General features: G+C 42.9%; 1 long non-coding RNA gene across 1 annotated transcript in view; it reads right to left on the bottom strand.

The window, feature by feature from the left end:
* Positions 1 to 17,060, bottom strand: part of LOC144780992 (uncharacterized) — a 330,868-nt gene that overhangs the window by 69,521 nt on the left and 244,287 nt on the right. Inside the window, exon 2 of the long non-coding RNA XR_013600855.1 lies at positions 7,079 to 7,200. This is a non-coding gene — a long non-coding RNA (uncharacterized LOC144780992). The remainder of the gene's footprint in view (positions 1 to 7,078; positions 7,201 to 17,060) is intronic.

Here is a 17,060-nt window from a genome sequence, read left to right on the forward strand (position 1 = left end):
TATTGGCGGCCTCAATCTTCTGCCCTGTCGCAAACATGTCCTTACGCTTATTTATGCTGCAACCGCACCTCATAATAAAAGTCTTCTTGGTATTGACAGTTAGTCCAAGGTCTGACATAAAGGTAGAAAAACTATTTAAAACCTTCTGAAGGCCAACTTGTGTAAGAGACATCAAAACCGCATCATCAGCGTATAAGAGAGCTGGGATTGGACGTCCAGCTACTTGTGGGAAATCTTTATTGTCTCTAAGGAGTGCATCGCCCAGACCATTAATATAAAGGTTAAAGAGAAAAGGGGCCAGACACAACCTTGTCTGACCCCACTCTTTATAGGAAATGGGGCGGTGCACTCACCATTGATACCATAACATAGCCTTAGCATCGGTATAAAAACACTTAAGAAAATAAATAATCTGTGTGTCAACCCCCATCACTTCTAAAATTGACCAGAGTTTACTATGAATTACGCAGTCAAAGGCTGCTGAGAGTTCCACAAACGCTAAAAACAGCCTTCCCTGTTTTGCCCGTAGGTATTTCCCCCATTAGAATGGAGAGATCAAGACTCTGTTCTACCATACCCAAGACTGCACGGAAACCATATTGTAGATCCGATAAAACCGCATTGTCTCCCGCCCAATCCTGTAGGCGTTCCAGTAATATTTGACCTGTTATTTTTGTCACAGTGTCCAGTAAAGAAATTAGTCTGTAACATCTGGGATTCTTCCGGTCCCCCTTTTTAAAAATTGGGACAATAATGGATTCCACCCAACTTGATATAAAAGGTGAACTACCTGGACTATTAATGGACCCCACAGAGCGGTATTTCATTTATACAAATCAGAAGGCACCCCATCTGAGCCTGGGGCTTACCATTCTGGCTCGCTGAAAGTGCCCTAATCACTTCCTCCAAAGTGAAATGCAAATCAATATGAGAAGGTACAGATGGTGAGATATATCCCTCTTGGGCACTAGTATCCTGCTCAGCTAGGATTGCCTCACCATTATATAATTTGGAGAAGTGATTAATCCATTGTTGTTCGGTAATGGCAATTTCGATGGACGGGCCACCTCCATCCATCAGAAAAGGGGCTTTAACTGCCTTCCAGAAAGCCACAGAATCTTTTAATAATGAGGCCTAATGCTGAGCTTCCCATGCTTCATTTTTCAGAGTGGTTTTTCTTTCTCTAATTGCTTGCTTGTAATCCCCTCTGGCCTGTCTTACTCGCTCCTGGTTTCTAGGGATCTCATGTAGAACGTTGTTTAGCTTGGAATATGTAATAGTACACCTGGAATCAAACCGGCCACTTGACCGGGCCTTACATTGGTTCTGAGTGATCATTGATTCTTTAATGGTGTTAGTTATTGTATGAAAGGAGGATAAAATATATTCTGGAGCAGCTGTTTCACTCAAACACATTACAAATGCAAGATTGAAGTTTTCAAGCACTGTCTTGAGTATTTCTTCCATCAACTGGTCATCTTTATCTTGAACAACATGTTCAGTTGATGTTAATAGAATAGGAAAACACAGGGTAAAATGATCGCTCAGAGAGTTACCATTAAAAAAAAAGAATGAGGCCTATGTGCATAGCTATTAGATAGAAGCATATAATCTATAGTAGAATATAGACCTCTACCATTAAAAGTCCATGGCATAGGAGCAGGGAATGAGCATAACTCATTTACAAATCCCAAATCGAAACTAACAATAATTTCTTTTAGCAACTCTCCCATCACTGTATGTTTAAAGTGAGAGTTGCTTGCACCGTCTTCAATTAGAAAACCACATGAATTATTATCAGTGTTAGGACACAAAGTACAATTAAAATCCCCTGCCAGAATCATCAGTGTATCTTTGGCCTTATTGTTACAGGCAGACTTCAAATCCCTGCCCATTTTTTTTAAGAGTGGCTAGAACTTTGTCTGAAGGAATATTATTGTAAAAGTAAACTAAAGCGATTCAACGTTTCCCATCAGCGTGTAGAACAATCACTTGGTAATATGTATCACTAACCAACATTACAATGTTCTTTACTTTCAAACTATTAGATATGTAGGTACATAGCCTACCTTTTGCCCTTCTGCTCAGGCCTTCAATTGGTGGTGTGTGGTATGTCCTATATCCATTAATATGGGCTACCTCGATATTCCATGTTTCTTGGAAGCAAAGAATCTTGAATCTTTTAACAAAATTCCACCATACAGGGTTGTTTAGCTTAGAACGTAAGCCAAAAATGTTCCATGAGACAATGTTACAAAGTGCCTGATTACTAGATACTGCAACTTTATTGTTAATACCATTTCTAGACAACGACCCTTCTATGTTAATATTTGAATTGTCTTTAAGATAATCGTCTAAGGGTTCGACTGAGGAACCCGTGTTTATGTTGGTTGTCGCCAAGCCTTCCCTCTGCTCGCTTGATACTAGGAGAGGGCTACAATTACTTCTCTCAGTGCATGAAAACACAGGATTACTATTCTGAAGAACTGTAAGGTCATCCCTGCAGCCCAAAGAAACAGACATAGTAGGGTGTACAACAGTCCCCACAGTGGGTCAATCTATATCCTCCAGGGAGTCTAAGATTTCAAACCGATTGTGCACTGGGACCATAAATCTCGAATACCTGTTCCCTGTATTATTCTCTACCAAAGGTGTGTGCCATCGAGGAATAGGGGGTTGATAAAAAAAACAGTGGTAATATGTTTATATCCTGGTGGTCGACAAACCAGTTACTTCCTCTTTCTAGGATTGCCTGCTCTAATTTGGGAGAACTAAAGTTAGCACGATACAGTTTCCCCTGAAAGATTTTCCCGAATTGCCCACCCACCGTATTCTCCTGGCCATTTTAAAATGTGAAAAGAGGGCGTTATTAATACCTGTCCTAGTAGTCAGAAGGTGTAACGCCTTGTTCCTTAGAGTGGACCAATGTTCAAACACATGTGATAAGGGTGGGACATTCGCCAGAACAACTGTATAAGGGGTTGCTTCTGGTGGTAAATTTAAGTTCCATGCTTGTTTGTTAAGGTCTCCTTGGGTGGGATTCTGAAGTTCTTTAGTATATCTGGCCTCCCCAGTTGGCACATGTGTGGATGTCATGGTAGGTCCATGTTGACCCTCTATTAGGCTAATATTTTGCACGTGTCGATTGCTTTGGGATTCCTGCAAGGGGAAGTCCTATGTCGGCGATGGTGCCCCACTTGGCCAGATGTTTTAGCGGGGGTATTGACTGTACTGGCAATAGTATTAGTTGCGTTGTTTGGAGTATTGACCTGTCCCCTAGAAGAAATACTCCGAGTGGTCTGCCCGCCTATTATTACAGGGCATATCAGTTCTAAGGTTTGGGCAGATACTGGCGTTACTTTCACAAAATGGGCCTCTAATTTGCTTATCCTAGCTTCCACGGTGGCTAATTTCTGTAATATTGGATACAATAGGACTGAGAGTAGAGTCTCTAGTCTACCCAGTATTCTTTTTCTTGTACGCTGTCTGGTGTCATTTCTGGCACAGTGCGTAACGCAAACATAGAAGACGTAGAAGGCCACTTACCTAAATCATGATCAATAGTAATAGGCCTAACCTTCCTCCCAATCACTTTTGGAGCTAATTTGGTTTGCTTCTGAGGACCTCGCCCCTTCCTTTTTTTGTGTGGTGGTTCATAGGTAGTTTCATGCCATTCTTTATTTTTTCGCGCTCTGGTAGCTACATTGGGGCTGTTTGTACTATGTTCTAACTCAGAGGATATGGGGGAGACTATCTCTGGCCCTGATAACGTGATGAACAGAGCTAGTTCGTGGGGACAACAGATCTTGACTGTTTGAAATTGAAGGATCTCCAGGGACTAAGACAGGTCTAGTCAGAAGGGGCAGAGGCTCTAAGGATAATCTGTGCTCGTGAGTTTGATTTCGTGGATGAGAGCTGATTCTGCCCTTAATAGGAAAGGATCAAGTGTCCCTGCCACACTTTGTCCAGTGCCTGTTTTCCACTTGTTCATGATGAGGGTCGGCAAAGATAACAGTGGAATAATAAGTTCAGCGGGGACAGCTTCAATACAGAGTTATAAATAGTCCCAGAATCTCACTGTCGAAAAATAAAGAGCTGTGGCCCAGCCTAGCCTCAAACAGTCTCGGATGGGCACAGACGGGCCCGCCCTTGGCCTGGGCTTCGCCCACGTGCGTCCCGCGCTGCGGGAGCCTGTCCCTGAGGATAAGGATCAGCTGGCGGGAAAACCAACACTAGCGGCTCCGACCGCTAAGCGCGTCGGTCTATAAAGTCCTCTGGGCCACGCAACATTATGGCAACAGTGTATCTCTGCGGTCAAGAAACAACCGCGCCCCACGCAGCAGGAGCCCGGCCCTGAAGATAAGGATCAGCTGGCGGGAAAAACAACACTCGCGGCTCTGGCCCCTAAGTGCGTCAGTCCTTGAAGTCATCCGGGCCTCACAACAATATGGCAACAGTGTATCTCTGTGGTCAAGAAACAAACGCGTCCCCACAAGAGACTCAGAAAACTGTAAGACACCCGGAGCAGCGAGAGGAGGAGGAGCCAGGTACCAGCGGCACCACAGAAGAATAGATTATAATTAGAAATTATTTAGAAACAAAAACATTATTTATTACATTAATTAACTTTTTTTATTTCCTACCCTATAACGCCTCACAATTTACAACACACATCTAAATTGAAAAAGATGTACTTGAATAATTAACATAATTAATGACCAATTAAAGAAATATTATTAATTAAAAAACAAATTAAAACTCATATTAATTAATACATTTCTCACACTTTACCCATGACCCCACAAACCACAGCTAAAATTAAACTGTAAAAAAATTAATTACACAATTAAAACTTATATTCAATTAAAAAACTAACAGTATTTAACAACTAATTATAAAGTAAGTAAAATTAATTTACTCCCCACCCTTTACACCTATAAAAGTAAAACCCACACACAAACAAATATGAACAATTACCCTAATTAAATATCAATTAATTAATTAATTAATGTTAATGCTCAACTAATTAATAATTAATTAAACATAAATTACTTCCCATCCTTTACCCCTATAATCCCCACAATCCTCACCTAAAATGAATTACACAATTTCTAGAACTAATTTACTATTAATTAATTAATATTTATTAACAACTAATTATTAATCAATTAAACATAAATTACTTCCCACCCTTTACCCCTATAAACCCCCAACCCCCACCTAAAAGTATTTACACAATTTCCATAATAAAGTTTCAATACATTAATTAATATCAATTAACAACTAATTATTCATTAATCAAAAATAAATTACTTCCCATCCATTACCCCTATAAACCTCACAACCCGCACCTAAAATTAATTACACAATTTCCATAATAAACTTTCAATACATTACTTAATATCAATTAACAACTAATTATTCATTAATCCAAAATAAATTACACAATTCCCATAAATAATTTTTAATAAAATAATTAATACTAATTAACAACGTATTATTTATTAATTAAAAATAAATTACTTCCAGCCCTTTACCCTTACAAACCCCACAACACGGACCTCAGAAAATTACACAATTACTATATAAAATCTCAATTAAATAAATAATAATAAATAAAAAATATATTTTTATTTATTATAATTACATTACTTTCCACCCTATTCCCCTATATACCCACAACCCACTACTGAACTAAAAAATGCAAAATTTTATTAAAATAAAATTGATAACTACTAAACATTTAACACATATACATAAACAATACTTATACAAAGAAAATACATCACATACATTTCAAATATATACTTAAGTACATAACACTAATTAAAAAATCGATATTTTAAACAACTATATATTTGCAAACGAAATTAATGACTTCTATATTTTTTTAAACAATATTTTTTACCTTAAAATCAATATTCTTGACCACTATATTCTTGCTGTCGATATTTCGGACTCACGATGTTTAGGATTCGATATTTCTGTAGATCGACATTTCCAACTCGATATCCTGTCTACACACCATATAACTGTTATTTATTTAGTGCTACTTGATGCAATTAAAGGTGGTTCAGCATGCCGTAGCCAGATTAATCACCCATGCCTCAAGAAGAGCTCAATTATTTCGGCTCATTTGCACAGGCTTCCAACAGATTTTATTTAATATGTTCACAATTGTGCTCAGAGCCGCAGAGCCATCTACTAATGCACACCAGACGTTTTAGCTGATACATTTTCCATTTACTCACTTGTAAAAAAAAATGTATGTTCTTGTCAGGCTTTTCTTCCAACTGTGTCTCGGAGACGCCTTTGTAAATTTGGCAATCAAACTTTTTCACTTGCCTTAGCAAAATCTTGGAACTCTCTCCCTTTTAATCTTCAAGCAGACTTACACTTCACCTCCTCTAAGAGAACATTGAAAAAAAAATTATTTTAGAAGTTTCTCAGCATTTACTGCAAGGGTTGAGTTTACTAGCACCATGCACCATGGTGGTTTGGCAACCGAGAGTTCTATATATCCGACCATGGGCCTCTAGCCCTGCTACAGCTGCATTATAGTTTGTATCCTCTCCTGTATTGGGAAGGTTCAGAATAGGTTAAGTATTTTCTCACCTATGTTGTGTAGTAGTAGAAACCTCTTGATGACCTTATCTGTCTGCTGGTCATCTTAAAATAGGGTTTGAGGTGTACTATCCACTCCCACCACTGTGAGGCTGGCAGGGTGAGTGCGTTTGCAACTCATCAGGAATGTAATTCTGAGCAGGTGCATCCGTCTACGCCCCGTTGTGGATACTGACCATGGCCTGAACTTTCACATGTCCAATGTTGCCTGCCTGGTTATTGTCTCCCATACAAAGTGTCTGTCCATCTCAAACGTTGTCTCGTTTTTTGAGCCAATTTAAAGCCTGTACACTGTACTTGTTGGTACTAGTGACTTCTGATGTGTCCCCCTCATTTTTATAAAACTATATGCACTATCTATTCACTCTTTCACAGCCTTGTGAGGCCAACTATGGGTCACAGATTGTATATTTCAACGTTCGCTCTCTCAGTCTTTTAGATATAGCCACCTTACCGGTGTATTCTCCTTTTTATTTCACCATCTTCTTATTGCCTCCTGGCCCATAAGTGCAGGGGAGTGTTTGTCATGTCACTGACTGGGTTGTGCATGGCAACGCAGTGTCCCATCCTTTGTCACTAGAAAGAAAGAAATTGGAGTATTAGTTGGAGGAGAACCCACCTCAAATAATAATCATAATCCTGATCAAATAATAATCACAAACCTTGTCATGAACAGATTGTACAGTGCATCCTACTTTGCTGCCCTTCACCCAACCATCTAGTCCCTCACTAGAGTACAGTAATACATCAAATCCACCAAGGATTGGTGAGACAGTTTCTGGCTGTCCCTAAATCTCAAGTGGTATTTCTCTGGGCTTAGACCACACTTGACAGCAAAGATTTATTTCATGGGGGCATACCTCATCTGGTCAGCTTTCTTTAGGGGTAATAGGGTATCTCTCCAAGTGACTAGAATATGGTCCCAGGCACTAGTCCTCAAATCCTCCTTCTGTGCACGCACAAAGCTACCTCTTAGGCCTCACTCAAACCACTTGTCAATGTCACAGGTCTTTGGGGATGTGGACTCTTTTACTTCCATTAGGAACCTCTGTGTCGCTGCCACCATCTTGATTCGACTCTGTGACCCTCCTGGTTTGCAGGACCCGTTTTTTCTGGCTCATCTCATGCACCAACAGCATTTTATTGTCCTCCAGGGCCATGAATTTCTACTACAGGGGCCTTTCTGCAGCCAATTTCTCAAAGACCTCCTTTTTCCCATCCATGGCTGAAGTGGCAACCTCAGCTCTCCCTTACTCTCTCAGCGTTCATGTCCGCCAGCTCTTCAGGGATCTGATTGTGAGAGGACCGACTGATCACAGGCCTTGACCCGGCAGGGGACCTCTCTCTTGTGGACCCTCCTCTCCCCTCTGGGGCTATTACCATGTGGAAAAGTAAATTTTGCCATGTTCTGTGTCCCTACGTGTCATCCATCATATGTTATGTGTGCATGATAAATATGCATATGTTATTCCCCACGTTTGATTAAAGACGCAATTACAGTTGTGTCCATCTCTAGTATGCCAGTTTCCAGTCCTCGTGAATACTACGAATATCAGGCCTATGTAAAGCCACGTTGCCACGTTTCTCAGTGTGCACGTTATTCCATTATAAAGTCCCCGTTTCTAGGCCTCAAAAGGGCCCGGATACCAGATTCAGCTCCTGTCTCCAGCAGCCTCGCTGAGGAGGGATACAGCCCCCACCTGTATCCTCGACCTTTCACTTACTTCCTGCCTCTCAGTGCCCGGTGCAGCCTGGCTCAGTCTCTGAGTCTGCCAAGAGTATGTTATGAGTCCAGTTATCAGTTCAGCCCTCCTTCCCTGCATTCCTAAGCTACTGAATCGCATCAATAGTTTCCGTCATTGTCTAGCCTTCAGGGCTCCATGTTAGAGAAATACTGCATTTAATGGTCATTTAATATTCTTCATCACGCACTACATGTAGAATAATGCATGGTCCAGTCTCGGAATCAAGTTAGCCTTTCCCCTCCTAACTTCTAGTTCATATCAACATGTTCCCTAAACATCAGATACTAGATAGGGTTTAGGTACATGTCGCTCCGACTCTCCAGACTTCAGTCTCTGCTCCTAGCACAGAGTTCATAGCCCCCAGCTTCTCCTAGTGATACGTCATTGCTAGTTTGCGCGCACGATCAGGTTAGAGGTCCCGGCTCCTCAGGTAGCCCCCTCCATGGTTTCCGCCCCATTCATGACATATCCTGTTACGTCTGCACCACATGTCTATGTATACGCCCCGTTACACCTACTTTCGCCCTTATCTTTCGCGACTGCTACGCGTCACACCTTCTGCTCCACCCACTGCTACGCCTACTGCAATGTAATGCTATGTGTTTGCGTTATGTATATATGCTCATGTATTGTTATTAAAAGTCAGCGCGCTCATCCCAGATCCAGCCCCAGCAGCTGCTGGGCCCTGTCATCCTATTCCTATGCAGGTTGTCCTGTTCCTGTCCTTATGCTGTATTAAACCTGCAAAACTCCTACTACCTCGAATCTTGACTCTTATTTATTGAGCTATCTGTTATGATATATGTCTAGTCAAAAAGAGAGGTATTATTTATTTATTTACCACATAATGGCGCCCGAATAGGGACTTGCCCTTTCCCCACGCGTCGGTGAAGCCACGCCGACCCCCTGACCCTCTGCAGTCGTGACGGAACTCTTCTGCGCAGTGGCAGATATTTCTGCTCAAGTATCCCTCAGGCCCACGGAGGAGACGGAGGAGGCGGTCCAGCATCCAGACGAGACGGTGGAGGAACGCGGCGAGTCCCGACCAGAGCCCAAGCCAAGAGTCCAAGGTCCGAGGTATCCGGAGGTCCACCCGTAACTGAAGTCCGAAGTCCGAAGTTCGTCGTCCGTCGTCGTAGCAGTCCAGTCCAGTCTGAGGCCTTCCGTTCTTGCTGCCCGGTGAGTACCGTTACTGGGGTGGTACCTAGACAGGGTCAATTTAATTGACTCTGGTCTGTGGGTTGGTGGTACACAGTCCCACAAACGAAGTGCCCACTTCGGTGGATGCGGGTCCTGACGTGTCTCTTTATGAGACCGGTAAGTTTCGTACTGTTTCAGCAGTGCATCTAGTTTCTGTTCTAGTCAGTTTCTGTTCTCGAGAAAATTTATGTGTTCTGTTCTCAGTATTTCCAGGTAGTATTCTGTTCGAACTGTTATTTTAAATGTTTTTCATGTATTTCAATGTCGTGGTATGAATGGGGAATAAGTATCGTGTTCATTGTGTATTGTATTGTGTCTAGATTACAGTTCAGTCATGCCCATATTTTCCAAGTTACGTCAGTTAAAAACTAGAAAGGGTCTGCTGGAAGCAGCAGTTCCTGTCCCGCCCAGGGACAGTCCAGGTCACTTTATGTATCAGAAACATGGCATAAGTGCCATATTGTATCTAGATTTATGGGTAGAGTATACCAAACAGTTAGAAGAAAAGTATAGATGGCCCGTATCGGGTACATGGGATGCCGAATGCATCATGCGAGTAGAAGAAGCATTATGGAAAAAGAAAGCCAGACAGTCACAGAAAGATGCCATCGAGTTATGGCGCAAAGAAGCTCATAAAAGAACTGAAAAAGAAATCAGAAAGTCAGAATTAAGTAGAGAATCCTTAGAGCGAGCCCAAGAAAAAGAATTAATCGAGATAGGTGAACAAGTCAAAACTGAACAGAGAGACAGACAGAGGAATGCCCTTATTAAGGGTATGTATCCTCTTCTTGCCGAGGGCTTGCCAAAAGCGACCCCGGAGGCATCCAGTAATTTCCCGCCACCATTAGTCCCGACCAAGCTACGTCACAAACCGACCGCAGCTGATATTTTTATTTCGTCCTATCTGGACGACACAGTCCCTGAATATGCAGATCCTGTTCGCGCTCCGCCAGTCCCTGTAAATCAGGCACATCCTGCTCCTCCAGACACCGGGGCACCCCATGCAGTACCTGCTACGGTACCCCCGGTCCAGCCAGCATTTCAATTTCCCGCTCCGCCACGAAGAATATCAGTCGACGATTCTAGTCTAGGGGCCGCAGGAGGAGGTCCTCCTCAAACCCCGCCGCCACGCAAGCGTTTATCAGCACTCGAATTACATGCTCAAGCATCACAGCGTACTCCCAAGAGTAATAAGTCTGTTGCAGAAATCAGGCAAGCCCTTGGCGAATGTGCCTATGACCCAGTCCCAGGCGAGAATAATATGGTTTTATATTCAGTACGCGTAAGGAGGGTGACCGAGTATCTAGTCACCCTACCCAATATGAAAGAAGATCTAGACAGAATATATCGTTTCATCCGTACAGGGGATGATCCAGAAAGTATTAGTGATGCCATGTCTCAAAGGAAAGCTGAGATCCAGCGTATGATATTAAAGTTTTTAATTAACTGTCTAATAAGAGAACAAGATTACCCGTCTAAAGATCAGGCCGAAATGAAAATCCTGACAAAGTGGAGTGATAATATAGCCGAGGGTAAGCACAATACCATTAGTGCCATGGAGAGTATGTACAAGAAAATCCGTAGAGAAATAATAAAGATACACGAACAACGTAAAGCAGCACAAGTAAGCGAGAAAGAAAGTAACTCTGATACTGAAGAGGTAGAGGACGAGAATCCCGCCAGAATAGCGTATGTAGGAAAATCTAGATTTCCAGATCGCCATTTACGCCTAGAACACAAGTCAATTTTCCATCATTCAGCACCAGAACAAGGTTCCCTAGAACAAGTGTTCCAAGCTACCGATCACATTCTAAAATCACGAATCGGTTACAGTGAGTTAAGTACCATGCATGAACAGGAACTAGCCCGATCAGCAGTCCGATGGATTACTGATTCTACCACTTTTCCAGACGAAATAGTGGCACAAATGTTTCTGAAATTGCCCCCAGCCGAGCAGCGACTGGTGGGTATGTATATGATCCAGCACCTCATTACTCTGTATGAGGGTCAGCACTCTGATCCAGGTCCGTTACACGATATCCTGAACGAGTTACTCCAGTATAGATGGAGAGGTCTAGGTACCGATTTAATTAGTGTCATTCTAGAACAGCGCCACAAATATAGAACGTTTCTGAACCCGCATTTTGTTCATGTCTCACCCCCAGAAAGTAAACCATTTTACATGGAAAGACAGAACCCGTTACGAGAAGTGCATCCAGTTAAGACAGAGGACGGTGAAATGCAACGAGTGTTTGTTTACACCCCGATTACAAAGATGGAACTCCTCGAAATGAAGAAATTAATTCCCTGTCATGACAAAGATCCAGCAGGGTTCCATAGAGAATTAAAAGACATGCTCCGTATGGGAGAATACACTTACCCAGATATCATTAAAATGTTAAAGGTCCTGTTACCCGCAGGGGTGTATGAAAAGCTAAAGGAAAAAGAATGGGAGGTGGGAGAGAAAAAGATCGATTGGGCAGTTCTAGAAGCTGAAGACAAGGCACGAGTACCAGGTACCGGTCTTGGGGATAAATGTAAAGAATTACCAGAATTATTAATACAAGTTTTACCCAGATTATTGACAACTAGAAAAGAAGACTGGGATGCAATCTCAGCCTGTAAACAGAAACAAGAGGAAGATATTAGTGATTTTTATTCTAGGTTTGAAAAATGCTTTAGCATCAATAGTGGCCTCAAGACAAGTAGCGAGTCATACCCTCATCTCTTTGTTACTAAATTAGTCGAGAATTCAAGCCCACAAATTAAGAATCGAGTCTTGAAAGTCGAAAGTACCTGGCAAGCTAATACCCCGTCCCAGATGTTGCAAATGCTTCAGTACCACCAGAATAGAATCAGAGAAGAACAAGAACACGAGAGAAAACGTATGAAAGACACGAAAATGAAAGTACTAGTTGCACAATCTGTTCCTCAAGACAGTCAGAAGAGGGGTCCGAATCAAGCCAGTCATCCTGCGGCTCCCGTTAAAGGGAACTGCAACTATTGTAAACAGCCAGGTCATTTTATCAATGAGTGTGCAGTTCTGAAACACAACATAGCTACTGGTAAGACTAAAGAAAGACCACGTCCGCCTAGACAAGAGCAAGTTTCACAGACTCCTCAGCCACAGAATGCACAACAGACAGTTACAGCACCGCAGCCTATTGCTGCAACACAGCATGTTACATCGCAGATGTACCAGTATGCACAGTCTGAGTATCCAGAGTACCAGCAGTATTCATGAAACAGCCTAGAGAGGGAGGTAGGCTTGCCTCTCATCGAGATACCTGTAGATCAAGAAGGTCCCTATGTTCACAGTCAAGTATTAGGGAAAGACAGAAAGTTTTTGATTGATACAGGGGCAAGTAGGACCACAATTAGTCATGCCGAAGTTCCAGGGGCTCCGCTCTCAGGCTCAAGAAATGTTTCCCTTGGATTTTCAGGAAAACCTATCGTAAATGAGATTTCAAAGCCAGTTACTCTAGAAGTAGGTCCATTGTCCCGCACTACTGATCTGTTACTTACTAAGTCATGTCCAGAAAATCTATTAGGCATCAAAACACTGAAAGAGTTAGGTGCAGTTATATGTTGTTCCCCAGAGGGAATACGATTGTTCCTACGTGACTTTAAGGGTCACTATGTATTACGAGATTTTGATCCAAGATTGTCTAATGTTCCGCAGCATTTATGGGCGCAAGGTCCAACTGATGTAGGTTACATGCAAATCACACCCTATCGTGTGACTCTTAAGCCAGGTGTAGTGTTACCACGAATCAGACAGTACAGATTGCCACCCGAGGCTGTAGCAGCCTTATCCAAAATTATTGACGAGCTCATCGCTCAAGGAGTAGTTGTAGAAACTGACTCCAACGTATGCAATTCTCCGATCATTCCAGTCATGAAACGTACTGATCCAAATGCACCCCCAGTATATCGATTAGTGATCGACCTACGAGAGCTTAATAAATGTATTATTCCGCAGTACCCAGTTGTCCCAGACATCTCTTCTCTATTGACAGCCATTGATTCCGAAGCCACGTTCTTCACTGTCATAGACCTCAAGAACGCATTTTTTAGTGTTCCAATTCATCCAGACAGCCAGTTTCTTTTCGGATTCTGTTTAAATGGAAGGAGCTATATGTTCACACGCGCTCCTCAAGGTTTCACAGAAAGTCCTAGTATTTACAGTCAAGCACTTAAGAGACAACTTGATAATGTTCACATGCCAACTGACACTGCCCTGCTCCAGTATGTCGATGATCTACTGATCACAGCCCGTTCTGAACGTGCTTGCGAGCGGGCATCCCTTACAGTCTTGTATTTCCTAGCCGAGATGGGGCACAAGGTGTCCCCTTCGAAGCTTCAATTCTGTGTCCAGCAAGTGGTATACTTAGGACACTTACTGTCCAAGAGGGGTAGGCAGTTGACACCAGACCGTATCCAGTTAATAGCGAGTCTTCCTCAGCCCAGGACCCAGAAGGAGGTACGTGCCTTTATCGGCCTTACTTCTTATTGTAGACAATGGATTCCTCAGTATGCATTTCTAGCCAAGCCAATGATACAGTTAACGACACAGGAGGCAGCCGCATCGACTGTCCTCCCTTGGACATCTGAACATACACTTAGTTTCAATGAGTTAAAGAAAGCTTTATGCCAAGCTCCAGTTCTAGCTACACCGAACTACAGTAAGCCTTTTACACTTTTCGTCACAGAACGTGAAGGTACAGCATTATCTGTTCTCACACAAGATCAAGCAGGACAAAACAAGCCATGTGCTTATTTTTCGAGCACATTAGATCCAGTCGCCCAGGCTTTGCCTGCGTGCCTCAAGTCAGTTGCAGCCACAGCACTAGCTATCAGACAAAGTGATTCCATAGTCTTAGAACACTCTCTGACAGTACAAGTTCCACATTCTGTGGAAGTTCTTCTGAATCGAACACAAACTCAGCACTTGACAATTGCACGTTTAACAGGTTATGAATTGACACTGTTCCAGCCACACATAGAAATCAGACGCTGCAACATTTTAAATCCTGCTACACTGTTACCATCAGTTAATTCAAATCCTGACCCACATGATTGTGTGGAAGTAGTTAACATTACGACAAAGCCAAGACAAGATCTGACAGATACTCCGTTACCAGACCCCGACCTGACACTTTATGTGGATGGTTCATGTATGAGAACTAGTACAGGAGAACTAGTAGCCGCGTATGCAGTGACTACTGACACCGAAGTTATTGAGACACACCGTATTGACACTCTGTCCGCTCAAGCAGCAGAGCTAGTTGCTCTGACACAAGCCTGCATACACGCCAAGAACTTGAAAGTTAATGTTTATACAGATTCACGCTACGCATTTGGAGTTGTACACGACTTCGGAGTGCTCTGGCAGGAGAGAGGTTTCATGACTTCTCATGGAACCAAGATTCAGCATGGTCTCCTTATTCAAGCTCTGTTAGATGCCATACATTTACCGACATCCATTGCTATCATGAAATGCAAAGCACATACGAAAGTCACTGACATTATTTCCCAGGGTAATGATCTAGCAGATCGCACAGCCAAGCTTACAGCACAGACTCCAGACATTCCAGTTAACATGACACATACTCCAGATCCGACTACATGCATGACAGTTAAGGACCCTACTCAAGATGTCATAGATATCCAGTTACATGCTACTCCCGATGAAATCAAGAAATGGTCCGAACAAGGAGGGGTCCAGACAGTTCAAGGATGGTTAACGAAGGGTAGAGCCACATGGTTTCTCCCCGACTCTATGGTTCAAGTCATTATCAATACCGCACATAGTCCAGCACATTTAGGGGAAAAAGCTATGTTAGATAGTATCCAGAACATTTGGTTCAACAAGCACTTACGAGCTGCAGCTAAGCAGAAAGTCCGTACTTGTATGATATGTTGTCAGTTCAATCCAGGTAAAAGTGTCCCGGTGGAACAAGGTGGTTTCCAGCCCCCTGACCACCCTTTTGAAGTCCTCCAGATGGATTATATTCAGATGGAGCGATGTCGAGGTTTCAAGTATGTCCTTGTAGTTGTATGCGCTTTGTCCAGGTGGACAGAAGCATATCCAGTCCCAGATTACACAGCCGCGACCACTGCCAAGCAGTTGGTTCGTGAGTTCTTCCCCCGTTATGGACTCCCTAGAGTCGTATATTCTGATAACGGCCAGCCATTCTCATCTGAACTCATGAAGCATGTTTCCCTTTTGCTAGGGTACCAGTGGAAGTTCCATTGTGTACGCCATCCTGAAGCAGCCGGTCTCGTTGAGAGACATAATCAGACTCTGAAAATCCGAGTCGCCAAAATATGTAAAGAAAAGGGTGTGGACTGGCTAGTAGCTCTACCAGTCGCTTTATTTTATATGCGCATGGTCGCACATTCCAGATCAGGTCTGTCCCCGTACGAGGTCGTTTTCGGCCGCCCCCCAAATATGTGGGGTACTCCTAGACCCCGAAGTATTACCGATGTTTCAAGTAATATGCTGACAGATTACCTATCTTCCTTGATGTCTGCCCTCAACTCATGTCGTTCACAGGTTGCCGCCGCATTTCCAGACAATACCGAGGTGGCACCGCATGAAATCGTTCCAGGATCCATGGTGATGGTGAGGAACTTTGACAGATCAAGTCCGCTGGAGCCTCGATGGAAAGAGCCGCGACAGGTCCTCCTCACTACCCGTACAGCCGTGAAGTTGGAAGGACGCAAAGGCTGGGTACACCTTTCTCATATTAAACTTTTTAATGGACTGAAACCCGCCTTAAAGAACATTTCCCAGGATTCAAAGGATTGCCAGAATATTGTTCTCAAGGACTGTCCCGCAAAAGACATTGCTACAACCCCTCCCCTGTTAGAGAAAACTCCGCAGCAGGAGTATAAGCTAAAACTCCGGTCTAGTAAAATAAGTCAGTCAGTTTGATTGTCTAAGTCCTCCCCTAGGTGAAACGGTTAGACTGTTTCTGACATGTATAAAATAGACCCCCATAGTGAGAGAGTTAGTCAAAACTCAATCCGATGTATCGTTTTTCTATGTTTCATATTGTTTTTCAGCCTTATGATTTCCTGCACCAGTTATGCATTTTTCCTGTATTTCCCAGTTCTTCATGTAAATAAGTCTGCTAATGCTACAGTAGAGCACACGTTTAGTGATCTGCCCCCTCATGAACTCTCTTACCGCCTCGCTATGCGAAATAACTCATTTATCCGTATGTTACATTACTCACACCAGACCAGCAATGCCACTAATTGTTGGGTGTGTGGTCGACTCCCCCCTTTCCAGACCCCGAAGGGAGTTCTGCCACTTTTTCCTTATCCATTCTCACATAATGGTTCGTGTGGAGCATGGTCCACGTTAACGTCATCCTCAACAGATATGTCTTTTCTTAACAGTACATGTTTCCCAGACAAGCAAGGTCCCCCTCACCGAACAGGTTTAGATCTAGAAAATGAAGTGTATAATTTAGGTAATTA

The sequence above is a fragment of the Lissotriton helveticus genome, chromosome 9, assembly GCF_964261635.1.
Source record: "Lissotriton helveticus chromosome 9, aLisHel1.1, whole genome shotgun sequence".
Taxonomy (NCBI): Eukaryota; Metazoa; Chordata; class Amphibia; order Caudata; family Salamandridae; genus Lissotriton; species Lissotriton helveticus.